This window comes from Athene cunicularia (genome assembly GCF_003259725.1).
Source record: "Athene cunicularia isolate RWA chromosome 1 unlocalized genomic scaffold, athCun1 chr1_part1, whole genome shotgun sequence".
NCBI classification, from domain to species: Eukaryota; Metazoa; Chordata; class Aves; order Strigiformes; family Strigidae; genus Athene; species Athene cunicularia.
Window position 1 is genome coordinate 11,646,934 of NW_020799091.1, and position 20,455 is coordinate 11,667,388.

A 20,455-nucleotide genomic window follows, 5' to 3' on the forward strand; every position below is an offset into this window, starting at 1 on the left:
AAAACCTAATCAGTGTAATGGATTAAAAGGCCAAGTGCAAAACCAAAATAGTAGTGCTGTCTGCACAAACAAGGATTAAAACAGGAAGGTAGTTATGCTGTTGATTCCTGTACTTGTAAATATGGGTGTATCATGGTTTGAACTCAGCCAGTAGCCAATCACCACATGGTCAGTCATTTACTTTCCTCCCCCCCCCCATTGAAATAAGGGAGGGACAAAAACCCCCAAATTCATAGGATGCATCAAAAAAAAAAAAGTAGTAATAGTAACAAAACAACAGCAAAAATTATAAATACAAAATTACCTTTACCCAGTGCGGGAATAACCCAGAATGTCTTCCCCAGCATATTTTTAATGTGCACTATGGGGGCTTTATCCCTATCTACAGTATGTAGGAGGTTTGATTGAGCAGGGCCAGCCTGGTTGGCAGATCCTCTGGTATCGACTAACCAGGTGGCTTTTGCCAAATGCATGTCCCAGTGTTTGCAAGTTCCACCACACATTGCTCTCAGTGCAGTTTTCAGCAATCCATTGTATCGCTCAGTTTTCTCAGAGGCTGGTGCATGGTAGGGAATGTGATATATCCACTCAATGCCATGTTCTTTGGCTCAAGTGTCTACGAGGTTGGTCCTCTGGTTCAGTTGCGGTGCCTCTCCTCTGGGTTGTAGTGGCTGCAGTTTCTGTTGTGGACTTTGGTGTGGTTGCAATATCTGGTACTTTGTTACCAGACCCAGAGCCCTTCTCTTCATTTTGAGGGTACTGAACAGTGTTTAACAGCACTCAGCAGGTGTGGGCCAGGCCCCAGCATTTTGCAATGAGCAATGACTCTGGGATTACCTGGGTGACAAAAGACTTTTTCCAAATATTTTACTAGTTCTTTGGGATTCTTCACCTGTTTGGGAGTGAAATTCCCATACACAGGAGGTGCTCACTGTTTTAGTACTTGCCCATGCTACTCCACAACCCCAGTCACTCATAATTCTCCAACCTTGGGGTAGATCTCCAGGTGATACTCCTAAATTGCTGCTTAACCTTGAACAGAACCTGAACCACAGGCAGGAACAGATTGGCTCCTAGCAGTAAGACAACTATGTTAATGTCAGCATTCCAAGGATATCTGAAATTCCTGAGATTCTCGAACACAGCTGTAAATATTTCCAGGGCTAATGACTGCATCCTGTGATAGATCAGCATCACATAGTATAGCAAAAGCAAAATCTTAACCCAACTCTTACTGATGGTGAGCAACAGCACGAGGAATACATACAGCAAATGGGGTGATAAAATCTTAAGGATCCAAGCAATAGACACTATGATGCAATCTGTCATTATCTCAAACCTCAGCCCCTACATTGGGTGTCAAAACACTGTTGTGGTTTAAACTTGGCCAGTAGCCAATCACCATGTGTCCAGTCATTTACTTCGACACCACCCTCACCCCCACCCCCCCAGTGAGATTAGGGAGGGACAAAAAAGAAATTCATAGTCTGAATCAAAAAAATTTAGAAAGAATAACAAAACAACAGTAACAATAGTAAGTCCAAACAGGTAATATACGATGCAGTTGCTCACCGACCAGCAACCAGTACACAGCCCACCCCCAGCAGCGATTTCAACCACACCAGAAATTCTACCATGCCAACCTGGAAACAGTAAACGAGAGAGCATGTGTTTCCTTTATATACTGAGCATGATGTCACATGCTATGGAATACTCCAGTGACTGATCCGGGCCCTGGCCCTCTAGCTGTGCTTCCTCCCAAGGAAAGTCCTGGCTGAAACCAGGACAGCATGTCTGAAACAGATTTGGCACATACATGAAGGTATTGTGTGAAGTAATAAGTAATAAAATCTTCTTTTAATGGATAAGATATTGAGCCAGGACCTCAACCTGTATAAACCTTACTCAGGGAAGACAAAACAGGAATGCCTTCACCAGAAAAGGATGCTTTATATTTTCTGTTTTAAGTGACAAAAAAGACCAGAGATATAGGAGATCTGAGAAAATATTTGGATACCTTTTATTTGCCGGAAAGCTCAAGACAGACTGAAATTTTGAAAGTTCTGTTTAGCTCCTATTGTATTCAACTATACTGCTAAGTGATTATACATGTACACTTTTCCTACTTTTCTGCTGTGGCAGGATGGTGGACACATATTATTTATGTGATTATTTATGTGATTATTTATGAAGAGATGCAGTAGGGCAGAAATTCTTAACACTAACAGTTGTACGAAACCAGTGCTATTGAGTATAGCTAAAAGTCGGGACATGGCATTCACAGATGCTCTCAGGAAAGCTGTAAAATACCTTTACCCTTGTTATCTCCATCATTATTCTTTTCAGATATAAGAATACATGAATTACGATGTTTGAAAAGACAGAAAAATCTTTGATGTTATGATATTGAAACTTTCTACTGTAAAATATTTATATTTTTTCACATATACTCTAAGCATTTACTAACATTCTATACTAGTTCATTGTCTTCATTCAGAAATAGTTATGGGCAATGCCCTTTTGAAAGAGCTGAAAAAATTGCAGGCTAGATACAATTGTGGGCAGAAGGTAAAAGTTGGGAGAAAGAAATAAAACCATGGAAAATATGAGAGATAACAAGTGGTTGTTTAAGAATACTTTGGTTGGTACCAGAAAAGCTACTGTCACCCCTGAGGAAGAGGGCCACACTGGTTACAAATGACTGTCATTTAGAATGTTAAAGAGAGCAGTTACATGTGAAAAATAAAACAAACAAACAAGTTAACAAATATTTATAACATAAGCTAGGAGTTACAAAAAAAAAATGGTATGGTATGACAAAGGATACAGAACTAACCTGTGTCTATTAAAACCAGTAATATAAGTAGATTATTTTATATAATATCAACAGAAAAAAGTATAGTTAAAGGATCTTTATCTTGATAATTGGTGTTTTTTTGAGAAAAAAAATATAGAATTATCACTAAATGACTGGACATTCAATAAATCTATTAGTTTTATTTGAGGAATAAATACGTGTCTGAATCATGTCACATGAAGATTTCTTGAAAGCAATGACTAGGGTAATTAGCTACACACTTAAAAGCATTGTCACATAGTTTATGACTAAAGGTTTAAAGGATATGGCTAAGGAGCTCACTGGGCTGTTAGTGCTGTTTTTTCAAAGTCCTGAAATGCTGGAAAAACTCCAACATTCTGGAAGAAGCTAATGTTTCATAATTTATTTTAAAGAGGGTAAATTGGTCATCTTGTCACAATTACAGATTCCTCATCATAACATCAGTCCTGGGCAAAATAGTGATATGGCTGATATGTAAATGAACTACTAAAAAAGTTAAAGGAACCAATATAATTAATGCCAATCTCAAAAAACTTACAGAAAGACCTTTGGAACGGAATACTTGCTAGATAAAGCACATACAACTGATTTCTTCTGGGCAGATTTATCTAAGGCATTTGACATGATACTGAAGTGTATGTTTATGAAGAAATTAGAACAACACAAGATCAGCCTGTACAGGTTCAGCAAAACAGAAACTAGCTAATTCTGGGCTTTCACTGTAAGAGTTACGGTCTATCTGGTGATCTCTTCTAGTATTCAATTCCTGGCATGTACTTCTTACTGTTATTAATGACCTGCAAGAATACATTAAATAATTACTAGTAACATTTGCAGTGAATCTCACTGGTCAAATTAGTGAAACCTCTTTTCACTGCAATAAAATGAAATAATAAAATACAACACAAAGAAGTGTTTCATTTTGATTTTTGCAACTGGCTCTCAAGAAATTTCAGGATAAATGCAATGCTTGCAGAAAACCATATTTTTTTACATCACTCTGATAATAGTTTTTGTGAGGAGTTAAAGACAGTTTAACCTAAGTAAAGACTGAATATGTAGTCCCAGGTTTTGATCGAAATGTGAAGAAAACATGTGTTCCTCATTCTGTTTGTAATGTATGAATCAAACAAGACCTTTAAAAAGTGCCGCTATACACACAGTTGCAAATCTTCAAAGAATATTAGGAATATTTAGGCCAACAGGCTCTTTTCACATCAACCAAGTTATTGTCTATTATATGATAGTGAAGAAAAAAGCAAAACAACCCAACCAAAAAGTTATATTCAATGTCTGATTTTCTGAGAAAGCTTTGTATATACCTGAACCCAAAATATTTCTGTAGTATAATGGTAATTCTGCATTCAACAGTAAATGTTTTTCTTGTGCTCTAATGAAGCAGTTAATCACGTCTGTTTGCTTATCACAAAGCATATATTCCCATTATCAGCAGGTAGTTTTGTATACATCATTGCTTCTATTCCATTCCCTGAATAGTTACTGGTATAAAAAAATATAATATGGTGTGGGGTTTTTTTGTACTGTAGGCAATTCAAATGCCTAAGAATAGGACCTGACTGTTAAGGAGAATTCACATATCTAAAAAAGTGTGTAGGTCCTTTATGCTCTGTATGCACATATTAAAACAATCTCCATTTATTTCACTATAACCGGATTTTTGAAAATTTAGGCATATTTCACTTTGTTTTTTAAAGTTCACAGAATGAATTACTGGTGATTTCAAGCTGAAATGTTGGGATGGCATAAGAAATAGAGAGCCAAGAAATTTCTGCTGTGAATATAGTCCCATCCTGAGTATTTCTACCATTTTGATGCCCTCTACCTCCTGTGATATTTCCTTTGGGTCAAAGACAACGTCATATATTTTGCATGTGAGAAGTTAACATACGAAGAACTGCCTTTCAAAGTTTGACTGCATGTAAATCTAGTCTGAAACTTTGTCCTATCAGAGAGGGGTAAAAAAAGCTTGGGAAAGAGGACAAACAGAACAAAACATGGTTAGGGTCCTCATTGCCCTGGTGTGCTCTTGTAAACACCAATAATCCACATTCATAACATTTACAGTAACTTTAAATGAGTCAGTTCTGAAAATAAGTGTGCTAAGGAGGAGCAATCCTTGTGACAAAGAGCCATGACCACTGTCCTGGTTTCGGCTGGGACAGAGTTAATTTTCTTGAGCTGAGAAGGAGCACAACTGGAGTGCTGGGCCCGGCTGGCCATTGGAGTATTCCATCTCATGTTACATCGTGCTCAGTATATAAAGGAGGTGGGTTCTCTCTCACTTGGGGTTGGCATGGCGGTCTCTTCGTTCTGTCAGGATCACTGCTGGGGGCGGGGTCTATGTAGGTCGATGGGTGGTGAGCAAGGGCATTGTGTATTACCCTTCTAGACTTTCCGTTATTGGGTTTTTTTCTAACTTTTTTAAAAATAATAATAATAATTGATATTATTATTATTGTTGTTATTGTTATTGTTATTATTATTATTATTTATTAATTATTATTATTATTATTATTCTTTCAACCTATGAGTTACTTTTTCCTTTTTGTTCCTCCTCTATTTCCCTGGGCATGGGAAAATGGGTGAGTGACCAGCTGCGTGGTGATTGGCTGCCGGCTGAGTTCCCACCACAACAACCAGCTAAACAAGAGTATAAGACAAACTGAATTCAGTGTGTGAAGCACATAACAAAATCAAAGTGAGAACATCAGGACTGGCAGTGACATAGCAAAGAAAGTTGGTGGAAATTTAATTTGTTTTAGATATAACATTATGAAGGAAACAAACAATCATTGATTTGAATGTGAACTAAATTAGGGAAAACAGACATCTACACAGCAATGTGAAACAAATGCAATGCAAGGATGGATATGCCAAGGTAGGATGCTTAAGACAGTCCTTCTGTAAGCCTTGTTGACTGCCATGATCTGAAATACCAGTTAAAGTTATAGATCGTGCTGTTTATGCATAGTGAAACCCCTGCTTGCATAGATGGGAATGCAGGCTAGCTGTTACTGGCAACAGATATCATCTACGCAGGATCTGATTCAAGGACCATTTTAGTATAGATAATCTACCAATTCATAGAAAGAGAGTTCTTGTAAAATACATTGAAATTAAGCTATTGCAAGTTACGAAAGTAATATATATGTTTTATAGCATTTCTTTCTCTAAAGATGCCTTTCTTTACCATGGAATAGTGCTGAGCACAATGGATATGTGCTACATGCTATATGATATTTGTAATGGAGTGGTATTTGGAGACTGCAATACCACTGTGTGTGAGAATTGGTTTTCAAACCGTATTCTTTGGATCTTGGAAGTTCACAGGTTACTTTAAGGTTTCCAGAAATTACCTTGCAGATATCACCTTTCTCACTCTGAAGAGTAGGTGTATTGGTTTAAATGCTCTACAGATGTATCTATTATAGCCTAGAAAATATTCATTTTCTTGTAAATAAACAAAAATTGAAAATCACTGTGGAAAGTTTGTGCTGATTTTGGCTGGGATAGAGTTAATTTTCTTCATAGGAGCTAGTATGGGGCTATGTTTTGGATTTGTGCTGAAAATAATTTTGATGACAAAGGGATGATTTAGTTATCGCTGAGCAGTGCTTACACAGAGTCAAGGCCTTTTCTGCTTCTCACCCCACCCTACTTGTGAGTAGTCCGGGGGTGCACAAGAATTGGGAGGGGACACAGCTGGGACAGCTGACCCCAACTGACCAAAGGGATGTCCCACACCATGTGACATCATGCTCAGCAATAAAAGCTGGGAGAAGGGGGGGGGACATTTGGAATGATGATGTTTGTTTTCCCAAGTAACCATTACGTGTTAGCAACCATTACTATGTTATCAACTGCTAACCTAGCATGCCAAGTCCACCTTTAAACCCTGTCCCTAAGTGCCATATCTGCACATCTTTTAAATACCTCCACTCGTGACTCAACCACTTCCCTGGACAGCCTGTTCCAATGCTCAATAACACTCTCAGAGAATAAATTTTTCACAATATCCCATCTAAAAGTTTAATTTAACAGACTTGAAAAAGAATTCCATATGAAATAATGTTCCACAAAATCAAATCTCTCTCAATATATCACCTCTATATTACACACAGAGCCTAATTATGTAATAGGCTTAGGAACTGCTGTTGTGTTACCAGTGACCTCTTGATCTGATATGAGACAGACCAGATAAATCTGAGACAGAACCATTTCTATCATGCTCTCTGACTTGAGGAGCAGGACACTCCAGATTTATCTACACTTGATGTTTTTAGTCTGCCGTACTGACACTTGGTGACAGAATGCTCACACAGTAACACTGGAGAAAATGTGATTTAAAATCAACTCATTTACCATCATTTTCATCCACTGAAGCATGTAACACATTAATGCTTAAATATTCCCTGTATATACATCTGTTTGACCACGTGGATAGTGTTATCTAAAAGGATATGGAAAAAAAAGATATGGTCCCTTTTTTTTGTTTTCAGAAAGAATTGGTAGTGTAAGGTTAGGTTGCAAGTTCTTTTCCTGGAACTTCACCAAATATTACTACAAAACATTTTGAAACAGGTATGAATTACTCACAAGATGCATAGTCTGTGCTCTTATGATGTCTGTCACCTCACATCAACGGAGGAAAGCAGGATGGCTAGTGTTTTTGGCTTGGGTGAGAGCAGTCCCCTTCCCTGTCCCTTTGATAAAACAGATTGTCTGGTTCTGAGGGAGAAATGGCAAAAGATTCATAAATGGGAAAAACAGACCTGGAGAGTATCATACAGGCCCTGACACTAAAGTAGAAGTACTTACAAGCATGAAAAAAATATATATTTTGAAGAGCTTTTGAAATTAATTATTATTTTACATATTTGTTTATATATTAGAAAAACCTACTTTTGCTGCAACCAGCACTTTGCCAGAAATGTCTCTACTGATCTTTCTCCTTTTTATTTAAGATAAACTTAAGAAAAAATGTAAAAAGGCAAGCTGATATTTTTCTCTCGGCTTCACTTGCAAAGAATCAGGGAGGCTACAGTCCCTGGCTGAAGATATTACAATTATTATTGCCTGAAAGTAATAGCCACAACAGAGTTACAGCTAATTGCCATTTAGAAATATCACTAGAGTAAAGCCAGTATGGCTAAATCAGCTGAAGCAGAGGCCAGTATTAACCATTTGCCGTTTGCTCTTTCTTCTACCTTGTCCCAAGGCAGGGGACTGCCGCTAGCTTGGTGTGCTGTTGCAAGTAAGAGACGGATGGTGGTTTGGAGCATTGAATAAAGTTTGGTTTGTGTTTATTTCACAGTATCTAAATAATTCCTGAAGCTTTCCGAAGCCAAAGAAGAGTAAACACCTTTTGGAAATGATTCTCAACTTCTCTGGGTCACAGAGTCAGAGAGGCCAAACCACTCAAGTAGTTTTTAAGTCCCAGCTTATTTCTAATAGACAGCAAAATCGTTCTTGACTTGCTCATGTGAGCTGCAGGAACACCACCATAATTTATATTTCATTTTCTTGAGTATCACAGTGTTACTCACAATACAATGATCCACTACTAAGTCACAGAAATCAATTTCTCTTCAATTTCAGCAATGGTGTGAAGTCTGTGTTTTGAGTTTTTGATCCCTATAGGACTTCATCTCTTGTTTTGAAACCAATCTCTGACATATCTCTGTGATCTCTGCTAATGATTCTGAATAATTTTCTTAATGATCAATCCCCTGAAGAAGAATGAGTCACCAGAGAGATTAAACATGGATGTAGCTCTGTGATTACTTACACTATGTCAGGCTGTGGTGCTGTGGCAGGAGCACCCTCCCCTCAGGGGGTAGTGACTTTAAACTGGTGGCCAGTGGCTCTTTCATGCCCTTTTTTTGTGCCTCTGGCAGCACAGCATGGTTGCTGTCATGTACGCACCCTGCCCAGCTGCTGACCACCACACATTCCCCCACCCCCCCAACACACCATGATGGAAAAAGGGAGGTCGACAGACAAGGCCCTTAAGGCCCTTGGCCACTGAAAGGCCTTGGTTGAGAGAAGTTTCTAGACCACTGACCAGGTATGACCACAGTTCAGTTCCAACCAGGCTATAAAGTGTGGGGCCCGCCAGAGACACCCTTTGAGTGGTTCTCAGAGCAGCAGGTGTGTGATTGGAGGCACTCCCCTTGGGACTGGGATGCCACCCGAGGAAACTTCCTGGGACTGGGTGCTCTCACCCCCTCCTTGGCGAGTGAATACTTCTGGATATCCTTGTGTGAGCCCTTGCCCCTTTGTGTGAGCGATTATATCTTCTGGGTACCCTTGAGAGAGAGGCTTCCCCTTCAGTGAGTGAGTGTGTGTACACTTCAGTGTCATGGTTCGTATGTGTCATCGTCCTTCTGTGTTGTTATGGAGCAACAACATCCCCAACTGGTACACCAAACCCATAATTTGTTAAATGTTATCAGAGCATTGTTTTGGTTACCCCTGTTGTCTCATTGGTTTCAGCTGTATGGATTTGGTTACAAGTTAAAGTTCATTCAAATTTACTATGTGTGTGAAGACACTTTGGTATACCTCTGTAACAGCTGCCTAAATGCAAATGTGCTACCATTTTAAAAAAGTGTTGTTTTTTCCCCAAACTTTCATGATTATTTCCTCTCCTTTCTTTTGTGTAGCTGAGAGATGCTAAAGGACAATCATTTCACTGCAGGCATCTACTAACTATTATGTCATCAAAAAAGACCAAAAAACCCAAAACCAAAAATCAGATAGAGGAACTGTGAGTTTTTGTTGTGCATTTTCACTCTTGTTTCTACATGAGTAACTGCTTCAGGCCTCTGTAGTTTAACATCTAAATGACCACAGTAAGTTACTCAAGGAAATTGCTTACATTTAGCTCTCTTGATAGGTGAGAGTTATTCTAAAAGCACAAGATGCTCAGGTAGTGTTAATCAGTACAGCTTCCAGCATTGCTAGTGAAATCCTGTAACAATTTGCAGGTCTGGGTGTTTGGGTTTTGCTGTTGCTGTTGATAGTGGTCTTTGCCAAAACAAGGCAGGCAACACATTGTAAATGATAATACGTACCAGAAACCTGTAATACATCCAATCCAGAACTTGTAACTCAAGACAGAGAAAGAACTGATAAGTCCAGCTTCTATTTATCACTAAAGGTGGCCTCCATATCACCCAATATTAATAGTATAGCTATCTAATCTTAGCTGTCTAAAAAAGTTGTCAAGTCTAAACTAGTCATCCAAGCTCCCTCTGTAATGAATGAAAAGGAGTGGCTTCATCCATAGGGCGATCCATCTCTGCCTAAGATAAATTTTTAAGGTAGAATTATGGAATAATTCAAGGTGGCAGATAGGTGAGATGCATGATTCTTTGGAAAAACATGTTTTTAACAATAAAGGTCATGGAGACAATCTGGCTAGACTTGACCCACAGACAGATAGTATTAGATGAGAGAAATCTTGCTTGGCTCTATGATACTTTGGAAATCATATTACTTTCCTGTGGCTATTTTCACATCCATAAAATGGGGCATATAATGTATCCTTAGATAAAAAGTACGCTGCAAAATTTGATTCATAGCAACTGTTTATGACCCTTGAGTAAAAGGCAGCATAGGGATTGTACAACATATTTCTCTAAGGGCAAAAAGTGCACATCCAATAAATTTATATTATCACCTTATTGTAAACACACAGGCCTTGCATACAACATCCCACCTTGAGCCTTGTAAACAGGTCTCAGAAAGTTGAAAAGATACACAGAAAATGTGCACAGTTAAATGCTTTTGGTGATTGTCAAGCTATTTCTATTAGACTGTAATAGGCTTGGCATCTAGGTCATGCTTTGCTCAGAAAAGAATGAGAAAGAGCTTTAAATGTGCTTTTCATCTCAGCAGAATGACCCCATATGAATGCCAAATAGAGCCAAAGAGAGCTGTTAATCAGAGATTAAGCTCCAACAAACAAGTTTCTTGCCAATAAATTCTGTGGTCATCTACTGTGATGTGTTCAATAGGATCAGGTTTTGAATTAAAAACAAGTCCTTTCCTGTTCTATCTCTTTTAGGAGAATGCTGACATACCCAGGATTAGAGAAATTGTTCTAGGCATTAAGAATAAAAATGGATAAACTCAAAACTCCCAAGTTTCGCAGCTTGTTCCCTTCTCCTGAAGTACCTAAGAATGAGTGGACTATGGAGACTACAGAGTGGGGGTAGTGTCCATAGGCAAAAAAGGAGTGAAGTAAAGAAAAAAATTGTATTTCTGCTTGAAGTCTCACTTCCTAAATATTTGCCTATTTACTCCAAAAGGCAGAGGAAACAGACTTTAAACTTTCCTGGATTTTATTACCCTATATCATCACTCCTATGGACACAGAGAATATAGCAAAATTTAAGAAAGGAAAAGAGGATTTCTGCTTGCTAGAAACTAGGTGAGATAAAGACAGGGTGTGGCTGGGGGGTGCTGATCCAGCACAGTTTGGACTAGATGCAGCAGAGAAGCCCCTTGGTAATCCTTCCTCTCTGGGTCACATGGCGACATTTGCTGCATGCACAGAGCCTCTGCAGCGGGATGTACACAAAACACGTGTAGATTTTTAACCTACTGGTTAATACAGATAATAGACAGTGAGGTCTAGCAAGCCAGAAGGCTAAGGTTTACACTCACACCCCTGGAAGGACACCAGAACGCTCAGCTATTAAGGGCTGGTCTTTGTTATTCCTTGGAAGGAGCTGATCCTGGATGTGGTGTAGCTGCCATCCTAGAGCCTCTTTAGTCTTTTTTTTTTTTTTTTTTTTTTTTCCCCTCCCCTTATGGGGAATTATATCTTTCCATAACATCTCTTTTCCTCCAAAATCCTCAAGGTGCTAATTGTTAGTGTCTCAACAATTACTTTTTGGGCTATGTTTCTGTTTTACTTGCATGGATTTAGCTCACATGCTTTGTCACACTTTGTCAAAATTTTCTTAGTAAAACTGAGTCAAGATCACACAGCTGCACCAAACTACTGCTTTATCATGGGTAGCTGAAAATCTGGGTTGAGAATTACACCTTACATGATCCTGATTAAAACTGTAAATGATTGACTCTTATATATTTCCTTACACCCATTATGTGTCTTAGAAGAAATTAAGTATGTCGTGTATAGCCCTATATGACTCACCCCCTTTGAGAATAAATTAATCTCTTCTTGTGTTTCTTTCTAATTACTGCTTTGAGCTACTGAAGAGTTCCTAATGATGCATGAGGAGACACCCCCAGTATTCATTTGCCAACCTGATGAGAATTTTCACAGGATACAGGAGACTAAACTGAATCTCTGCAAAGAAAGATAATCAATAGTGTACAATTTGAGCATTGTATATGTGCACTGGAGATTTGGGCTTGGAGGAATCTAGACATTCTGGAATAGCCTTCCAGTAAGAAAGCTGATTTATTTTTTTCAAAGATGGATCTTAATCAATACATGGTGTGGCTGTCTGTAAGAGCATAGGTCTGTACTGATGTCCTAGGAGAATCCTTTCCAGCCCTACACAGTATCTAAAAAAGCCATAACAAATGATCAAAGAAATAACTCACTGAGAAATACGTACATGAAAATTAATATTAAAGGGCCCCATATGTATTGATCACAACATCTCTTCTGCTTGTTTTTGGAAGTGTGCATTTAAAAGAACAAAAGGATAAAAAGGATAGCATTTAAACATGTTTTATTTCAAGCACATGCTTAAGTGAGCCAGCAGCTCAGTGCTGAAGGTTACACTTTGTATTTCAGTTAAGATTATTAGCTTTCTTTGTACAGATATCTTTATGAAATGTGGGCATGAGAACGTCACAGTAAAATTCTCTGTTTAATTTCAGTGCTCCAGAAAAACTGAGTACAGATTTGTACTTACTAAGTCAGTCAGCGTTATTTTATAGCTAAATTTTCCCTGTCCTTTCAGTGCTTCCAGAATATCTTTTCAGCAGTCACCTGAATGACAGACATCTGTTCTGATTATGCTTGAGGGATTCATCGAGTTACTGTAACATCAGATATGAGACAGGCAGATGTTTAGTCTTAAACCATGTCATCTCTGCCAGGGTTGAAATTGTGCCTGTTCTGACACCATTATATTAAGACTCTGCAAACATTTTACTTTCCATTTCTACTGACTGAAATAGTGTGTACTTGATGCAACACAATTCTCAGCATTTATGAAGTGGTCAGCTAATGCATATTCCTTGGAAGGTATAAAGTACTCAAAGAATAAATTTAATGCACACGATGTGATCTCTGGTCTGGTCTAACTTTAGCTGCCACACTATGGTGCTTTGTAGCCTTCTTTCATCCATCAGTCTGTTTACCTCTATCTCTACCTTGATGACTTCTTGTTTAAAAACTAAGTACAGGAGTGCCAATGCATTCATTATTGCCTGTTTCTGGTGCCAGAATCAGCTGACTAGTTCTAGCACTATAGCACTTACTGCCTGGCACACTCAACAATGGCAAGGCAGAGATCTGGGATGGCCTTGGCTCCTTGTCCCTGGTCCTTTTCACTGAGGGGAGACTATTTTACTGACTGCTTATTATGTTAAGATGGTTTCTGAACATATACCTTCAATTTACCAGCGAAAGTTTGCTCTTCAAATGTAATTCTATTCTTCAGAGGCCTCTAATCTCATAAAGTTAAGAGGCAGGTTTTCCCTTTAGTTTCCCAGCAGCATGCTCTGTTCTTGTAATGCAGCTTTTTTTCAGCTAACATTAAATAACTGCATTCTATATACCATCTTTTTCATCAGATTGAATAACAGAGGGTAAGCAAGTTCACAGAGTTGCAGTATTGAAGTATTATATTGATGGTGCAAATCCAAAAGGTTTCAATTCAAATTTTCTAATGATGGAAAGTACATGTCATGTGATAACTTTTTTTTTTTTTTTTTTTTTTTTTTTTTTTTTTTTGGTGAAGCTACCCAAGCACAGAATGTTTCTTTCTGTCTCTCTCCTCGTATTTGCTGGTTTTCATGCAAAGAAAATTTAGGAATGTGAGCAGGAAGAAACACTTAGGGTATCTCCTAGAGTACAGCATTCTCCTCCAAAAAGTGATAGCCTCTGCCATCAAAGTTAAGTTCCTCCACTGAATCATACTCATTAGGAATCTAAAAATGTTAAATTAGGTACCCATACTAGGTACCTACAGTGAGATAGAACAAATTTCCCTTTTAATCCTCCCAAGCATTAAGATGAACAGTCCTCTGACATTTGTCATGCAAGTTTTGGAGTAAATTTCCTTTATTATTTATGAACTCAGAGGTCTGATAGAGGAGGAGAATAAGAACTTGTGTCTCATCCAGCACCACAATACAATTCAATGGCCCAGTGCATGCAGAATTGTCGATGATTGTATTAAATATCAGTCATCTAATAACAGATCAGCTCCTTGTGAAGTTAGAGCATTCAGTGATATGGTGTCAAATACCACTCTAGCAATTGATTAATATTAATCATCAGCATTTGAAATGACATTTCAGAGTACTGTTTGATCCAACCTAGCTAGGAATAGATGGGAAATGGGAAATGGGTGACTAAAAGATTTCAGGACAGTGAAGGAGAAACCATGAGGAAACTGACTCAAAGTTTCAGAGCTGGGATTGCTTCTTGCTGGTTTCCACTGTATATGCCATATTCTTTCACATTTCATTTCAGGGAAAATCTGATTAAGCGGAGAGCTGCAAAATGTTCTGATGAGTAGAGAAAATGCTTTCCTGTGAGAGTTTAGTATGCATAACTTATAAAAAGAAAATTGAGCAGTGACTTGATTAAGGTGTATAAAGATCTTCAGGGGAGGAAAATAGCAGATGCTAATGTGCTCTTCAATCTTTTGGAAAAAGATAATACAAGAATGAAAACCATTGGAAGTTAAAGCTGGAAAAATTCAAATGAGAAGTACGCCACAGATTTTTAACTATGGGATAATCAAGTATTGGCAGGGATGGAGAGGATAAAAACATGCAAGCAATGATGGATTTCTTTGTTTCTTTTGTCTTCAAATCAAACTGGATACCTGTCTAGTAAATATGATTTAGATAAACTCATGCAACTAGACTCAAAACAATGTAACAGTGAAATGTTATGGTCTATGTGAAATTTAGGAGATTAAAGTAGGTGAGAGGTTTTCTTCTGGTTTTAACTTATGACTGATCAATATCTAGGCAAGGGCTAGCCAACACCTATGTGTTGATATTTCCTTGTAGAAACCTTGGGTTCAGACCAATATAATTACATTTTCACAGTTGTAGCTGACTTAATAAACCCTTGGATCGGAGTCTGCCCTTTCCCACTTTCCAGCATGCATATTACCCAATTTAGTTGTTTTATCAATCAAACTGCCCACCCAGGGAAGAGATAAACTATTCTCTAGTCCAGACCCAGCTCACTGTAGTCCACAGGCTGGCTATCCCTCCTCCAAACTGCAGCACATGGATTGCCTCTGTGTGCTTTTTTTCCATGTTGCTTTTGAGAAGGGCAGAGTCCTTTTTATTCTTCATCTCAGTCTAGGATTTCAGATGGCTTCAGAGACTTGAATTTCTAGACAATGTGAAGTGTGCCATCAGACATAAATCTACCTGGTCATCATTTATTAATTTCTCTACTTTGTTTTGCCTGTTTATAATGATCTTAGTGAATATTTCTTAGCCTTCATTTCAAAAGTGAGATTATTCCATGAAACCCTGGATTTCTGTATGCATGACTACTTTGACAGTAACATTTACACAAAGGAGCTGTGCCCCAGTGTGCTAGGTAGGATTATGATTAAAGAGAGATTTAAAATTTTTAATGGATGGCAAATAAAACAGATAAAGGGGGAACTTGGAACACAGATATGAAGTGACAGGAAAATATTACTCCTTCAACCTAGTGTTCATTCTACCTCTATCTATTTATCTATCTATCTATCTATCTATCTATCTATCTATCTATCTACAATTTTCAGTGACATTTTCAGAGGATATAAATAATAAGATGAGGATCTTCCCTCAAGTGGAATTTTGTATCATGTATTCACTAAGAGTTTAACAATGTGGTCTGAGAATTCATTCTTGTAGGTTGTCAGTATGGAAATGCTAAGATCTGATGTATTTTCAGCATGTGTTGCAGGATGCACTAGAAATATTTTATATGAATTTCCAGCATTGAACCCTTGTTGTGTTGCTCTTTGTGTCTCTCTAATCTTTTCCACCTTAAGATCAACAGGACTGTTGTCACCAGCTAGAGTGGGAATTGGGAACTTTTTCTGTTTGTTTCTCAGATGTATTCCTGGTGATTGTTAACACATAAGTGAGGGAAAACAACTTGCTGTTAAATCTGAATAGTGTCCCTTTTCAGTGAAACATCCCCTAGACATTCCTAAATGTTACAAGTGGTAATTAGGTGTTGTACTATCTATCTTACAGATGCACACAGACCTGAAGTAGGTGAAGGTCATGTACTCTCTCTCTGTGTCCCAAAGCAGGATCAACAATATCTGTATCATTCCTTGCAGATATGCATCTAAACATCCCTTAGAGAGCTCCAGTGATGTGGGCTGCATAGATGCCCATGGCAGTCTTTCTCTACATCACTGTCCTCACTGTTATAAAGTTTCCTATTATGTCTATTTGTCACAGTTTGAACTTGGCCTGTAGCCCATGACCACGTGGCCAGTCACTTACTTCCCCTTCTCTCCCCAGTGAAATAGGGAAGGGACAAAAATAGAAATTTGTAGATTGAATTAAAAAAAATAATTTACTAATAGTAACAAAACAACGGTAAAAATTATAAGTCCAAACAGGTAATATACAATCCAGCGTCCGGTAAGCAGCCTGTCCCCAGCAGCGATCCCGACAACAGCACTAGAAATCCCACCCCGACAACTGGGAAAAAACCAGAAACAAGAGAGCATGTGTCTCCTTTATATACTGAGCATGATGTCACATGCTATGGAATACTCCAATGACTGATCTGGGCCCAGCCCTTTAGATGTGTTCCCGCTCAAGCCCAAGGACAGTTAACTCTATCCTGGTCGAAATCAGGACACTATTCCAAGTTTTCTCACTGTATTTTAAACCCATTAATTCTTGTCTTATCGTCCTCGGACATGGAGAACGCATTGTTCCTGCCCCTCTGCAGTAGCTTTTTTAGTAAGTGAAAGCGGTACTGTGTTTGCCTCAGTGTTCTTTATGGACAGCTGAAGAAATCCAGTTATTTTATTTTTCAGCTTTCTGATTGTCATTGTTCTTTGCACCACCCACCCAGCTTTACGTACCAATTTATTTAGAAATGCATAGCACAATTCCCATTACACAATGCAAAATACATGTTCATCATAGTTACTTGGGTTATCCACCTCGTGAATGTTTCCCTTGGCCTATCTGAATTCCCATTATTAGCTTCTGGTTATTAATTACTCCATTGATCTTGATTTTCTAAAAATGATTTTCACTTAACCGAATTTTAGTCTCACAAAACAATTCAAAGCATCATCATTAGGAGGACAGATGCTCTGAACTGACTTTGAAAAATAAATTTCCTTTATTAACTTTCCTCTACTATATTTATTCTAGTTTTATGTCCAGGCTGAACACACTGTGTATTGAGTTTGGGTGGCAAGGTTTTGGCAGTGGGGGGGCTACAGGGTTGGCTTCTGTGAGAAGCTGCTAGAAGCTCCCCCCATGTCTGAGAGAGACAATACAGCCGCTCCAAGACGGACCCACCACGGGCCAAGGCTGAGCCCATCAGTGATGGTGGTAGCGCCTCTGGGATAACATATTAAAGAAGAGGGGAAAAAAACCTATGAAAGAGCAATTATAGATGGAGAGAAGAGTGAGAATATGTGAGAAGAACATCTCTGCAGCCACCAAGGTCAGTGAAGAAGGAGGAGGAGGAGATGATCCAGGCACTGGAACAGATATTCCCCTGCAGCCTGTGGAGGCTAACTGTGGAGTAGATCTCCTCCTGCAGCCCGGGGAGGAGCACACACCAGAGCAGGTGGGTGCCCAAAGGAGGCTGTGACCCCGTGGGGAGCCCACGCTGGAGCAGGCTCCTGGCAGGACCTGTGGCCCCGTGGAGAGAGGAGCCCATGCTGGGGCAGGTTTGCTGGCAGGACTTGTGACCCTCTGGGGGACCAGCTCTGGAGCAGTTCATGAAGAACTGCAGCCTCTGGGAAAGGCTCATATTGGAGAAGTTTGTAAATAACTGTCTACTGTGGGACAGACCCATGCCGGAGCAGGAAAGAGTGTGAGGAGGAAGGAGCAGCAGAGGCAATGTGTGATGAACTGACCACAACTCCCATTCCCTGTCCCGCTGTGCTGCTTGGAGAGAGAAGTTAGAGAAAATTTGGAGTAAAACTAAGCCCAAAAAGAAGGGAGGGGTGGGGGTGCGGTGTTTTAAGAGTTGTTTTATTTCTCATTACCCTACTCTGGTTTCATTGGCAATAAATTAAGTTACTTTTCCCATAGTCTGTTTTGCTCATGATGGTAATTGGTCAATGATCTCTTTCTGTCCTTACCTCAACCCACAAGCCTTTTGTAATACTCTCTCTGCCTTGTCCAGTTGAGAAGGAGAAGTGATACAGTGTTTTTTGTAGGCACCTGGCGTCTACCCAAGATCAACCCACCACACCCTGCTATTGAAAACAAAGGGACATGTTTCTTTCTTCTTCTTTGTTTTAAAGATGAAAGTAATTCACCATAGATAAATCTCACCTCCAGTGTGTGAGCTTCAGTTTTCTTCTGGGGAATATTGATTGGTATTCCACACACTTAAAACTACTTGTATGTTAAACCTTTCATTTCTAAGGTTTCTCTTCTCTCACACATCTATCTTTGTTAGCTGAAGTGGTTAAGACTTGGCCTGAAGGTTTTGCATAGCTCCTTTGAGCTTGGAAGAATAGATCTAGAAATTTATGTATTTTAGAACCTCACGGATGGAGAAAATCCATAGGTGTAATATATTACATTGATTCAGTGAAACAGTACCAGTTTTAACTATTCAGGTTGTAACCCAGGAAGTACAAAGTTTGTTACGGGATACTAAAGTCACATTATTGTGAGATAGTGCTTCATATTCATTCTATGGGAAAATGAGAAGTGGTATGTGGGAAAACAACACAAAGACTTTGTTTGGGCCATGAAGCACAAAGTTTTTTACACACAGTCCATTCAGGAGAAAAGAGGAAGGGACTGTGATCCAGCAAGAAAGGTGCTCCAGGTATACATCAAAAGGTTTTGAACACCTTGTAGGGAGACTGGTTCATGGTGAGGCATTTATCAGAAGCATGCCAGTTAGCAAATAGACCCAAGAAACTTTCTTTGTTCTTCCTTTTTTTTTTTCTAAGTACAGTTCAAAAGAAAACTCAGGAAAGTTATTATTTTTGCTCAGCTGTGGGAATAATCTAGTCTTTGATGTTTATCAGCCAGGGTATGAACTCAGTACACCTAAATATTAAACTTCTTCAATGCAAATCCTTTTGTGAATGTAGTCCTTAGGTTTGTTATATTTGTTTTCCATTCGTCCTTTTCAACAGCATTGAAGCTCACTCATGGAGAGAGCCAGGCTTGTTCATCACAATTTACTCTAATGAACCATAAACAAGAGCCATCTTGAAGATCTTTTTATGCTTACCACTTCCCTCAGATTTGACCAGAATATTTCAGCACACAAAGGTTTATTAAAACAAACACAGAGTTAGATGCATTGTTAGTACCCATTGTGATAATGCATAAAGAGTTAAAATGCACGAATAGTTAAAACATAGTGATCCTTGCTGGTTTTATGCAGTTCTTAAGAAAACATTGATATAATGAGTTTATAACTGTTATTTATAAGAAAGTGCAACTGTTGTGCATTATTTAGATTTCTATCATGTTATTAGTGTATGCTTTTTATCTGAAAAAAATTAGAGCATTTTGATTGTTAGCATTTGTAACATTTTGTTATGGTAGCTTCTACTCTAGCTGGTTAACTTGATTTAAAATTTCCATTAAAAGTATGAGTCAGACTTCCATGGTAATACCCTTTCTTCAGTATTTACTGCAACTCAGATTTTTTTCACGCAGTCTTAAATAACTAGGAAGACTGTGACTCATCATCCATGTCCTTCCAAGTTCATTCTATTACATGATGATTTCACATAAATTGAAATAAACTCCTTAAAAACTACAAAATGTGCTGTGGAAAATGTTCATTTAATAACCAGTCAAGAGTCTTCAATGAGAAAAAATTTATCTGCGATAACTTTATGTCATTCTAACTGATCATGTGATGAATAGGAATTGTTAATTTTTCTTTAAAGAAGGATTCATATTCAACTGGAGTCAGTCTCTGGAAGGATTTTATGACACCCACCTTTCATTCAGTAGGAAGTTTTCTCTAAACAGATCTAGAAGGTGACATTTGTATGGTGACACCCAGCTCAGAAACTTGGTTAGATCTGGAGTGCTGGCAGTCTGTATTGGGTTTGCATAGAAAGACTTCAGTAGTAGTGGGAACTACAAGGGTGGCTTCTGTGAGAAGCTGCTAGAAGCTTCCCCCAAGTCTGATAGCTCCAATGCCTGCCGGCTCTGAGATGG